The sequence below is a fragment of the Phodopus roborovskii genome, unplaced genomic scaffold (genome assembly GCF_943737965.1).
Source record: "Phodopus roborovskii unplaced genomic scaffold, PHOROB, whole genome shotgun sequence".
NCBI classification, from domain to species: Eukaryota; Metazoa; Chordata; class Mammalia; order Rodentia; family Cricetidae; genus Phodopus; species Phodopus roborovskii.
Window position 1 is genome coordinate 141,952 of NW_026125783.1, and position 2,474 is coordinate 144,425.

General features: G+C 44.1%; 1 non-coding gene across 1 annotated transcript; it reads left to right on the forward strand.

Annotated features, from left to right (window-relative positions):
- The first annotated feature begins 1,742 nt into the window (after positions 1-1,742).
- Positions 1,743-1,815, forward strand: Trnak-cuu (transfer RNA lysine (anticodon CUU)). The gene has a single exon. It is a non-coding gene; the product is annotated as a tRNA-Lys (tRNA).
- Positions 1,816-2,474: the final 659 nt, after the last annotated feature.

Below are 2,474 nucleotides of genomic sequence, written 5' to 3' on the forward strand. Positions count from 1 at the left end.
AATGCCGGATGATGGCTCCATGAATGTAGAATTTTATCCCTGAAATTCAGAGCAAACACTTGGCAAAGGCATCATAATGAGAAAAGTAGTCTTCATGGAAAATTGAATATTTACAGAGGAATACATCTTCAGTAAGCATATAAAAAATAAAACAAAACAAACGCCAGCTGCAGTAACCAAGGTTCTCTGCATGAAAAGGAATGTAGGATGAATCTCTTCATATATGGAGAAAGTGGATTTATTACGATATCTCACAAGCTGTGATATATTTAGTCCAACAATGGTTGCCTACCAATGGGAATCTGAAGAGTACAGCAGTTTTTTAGTTTATAAGGATGGATGTGTCAGGTGGTCATTGTACATCAAAATTCCAAAAAGTAGGCTCTAATGGCAGTAAAGGAATAAACTTGGTACCCAGAGCTAGGGTAAGTAGCCAAAGAGGGAAAGCTTCCTGCTTCAATACCATTTATACATGTAGGCTACCACCAGAAGGTTGATCTGATTTTTCCTTTATGTGACTTTGTTCTGTTTTGTTTTTGTTTTCAAAACAGGGTTTATCTCTGCAGGACTTAAACTCATTCTGTGGATTTGGCTGGCCTCAACCTAAGCAAAATCAGGCAGCCTCCTGTGTCCTGGGATTAAACATTTGCACTGCCACCAAGCAGTTAAAGGTAGACCTCATCATCTGTTTACATACAAGGCTTCTGTATGGCTTTGGCAGCCCTGGAATATATTCTGCCAGTCTGAAGTTTCTCATCTCCTACATGGGAATCCATTCCAACTTGTCATGAGTTCAAAGTGCTCCAGTAACTCCTATTTTCCTTAAGACATTATCTTTCCTGCTACAGGACACCTGTGCCTTGATGATGAATGTCTCCTATCTAAATAGCAATGATTTGGGAGTAGACAGGTTAACCACCCTGAAGTAAGGGGAGGAAGTGCAGCAATTGGGTGACTGAAGACACATAGTATCTGCAATTATGGAGTACCTTTAGCATTAGTGGAAGCAATTTCTGTTTTCCCTTTATACATATTAATAGATGTCCCCTTCCATTGCCGCACCTTTGTTTGACTACTTAAGTTTGGTGTATGAATAAAATGGAGCTTACAGTACTGACTGAACCTGCCTGACATCATATTATGTCTCTGTCTTCCTTTCATCAATGATAGCTTGTCTTCCACCTGTCCACACTCACTGACTGAGGAATTGACATGGGACTGTGTAGTGAGGTAGTCCTTCTGTAGCACTGACCACGCCCATTGGGGGTGGAGCGATGGGCGGAGGGGACCTGAGGAAGGAGGTCGGAGGGGGCCAGGAAGGCGCTCTCTTTCTGGCGTGACTCGGACAGGAGAGGATCGGGTTGAATTTCCTGGTGTTCATCTGTCTAGGTTGTAAGTTATTTCTCCCTGAGTAAACATCTATTCGGCCTATTTGTTTATCCTGATCCTTATTTACCACAATATCTGGTGTCAGAAGTGGGATTTACCTGGGTTTTGCCCCCAGGCGGCAGAAGCCGCCCCCTCCCCCCCACCTTCCCCAATGGGCAGGGTTTAACCAGGTGGACTCACCACAGCTTTGGGACATTTGCCTCTTCCTTACTGCAAAGGAGATCTTTGCCGCTAAAGCAGACCTGAGAAGGCACTCACCGCTTAACATTTTTTGCCCATTTCCGCACGGGACTTTGCATTAGCACAGAGGCTCTTGGCGGCACCCGCCCGGCGGCACCCGCCCGGCAGCACCCACCTGGCTAGCTCAGTCGGTAGAGCATGAGACTCTTAATCTCAGGGTCGTGGGTTCGTGCCCCACATTGGGCGCCATCTGTAACGAGTACTGTTTTTCTGCCCGCCACCTGGTATTGTCCTGCCGCTGCGACGCCAGTCCCAAATGATACACAGAGACTCCTGCCCTTTAAACTCTCCGAAAAGAAGATGGGGCCCCACATCATCGTTTCCACTTGACTCAACCTGATGCATCAGAACTACAAACATCACCCTAAAAACCGGTTTGAGACTGTTTTGCTCGAGACAACTCATGACTAGCTAGCTGTAATTGTGCACCTTTTTATTACACGCTGGCCAGTTTCAAATAGAACTACAGTCAAGAATTTTTCTGCCACACAGTGACTAACTACATATGTCACAGCCAGTTCTGTTGAGAAATTTGGTTGCTAAAAATTTTCTTCCTACAGGATCCATTGGAGCAATCATCCTCCCATTTCAGCAGAAAGTAATCTTAATATGACTACGCCCCCTTTCCCTACCCTTGGAATTTTGGGATAATAGTCATCGTCTTTGGGTTGGTTTTAGTTATTTGGGATTGGGTGATGCTTACACTCAGGTTTATCTTTTAGACAGGAATAGGGAATGGTTGGTAAAGATATGGTTTAGATGGGATTTAGGTAGATTAGCCTATTTTCTTGAGAATTTGAGTAAGAATGAGATAGTATTTTACAGCTTACATTGTTATGTATTCC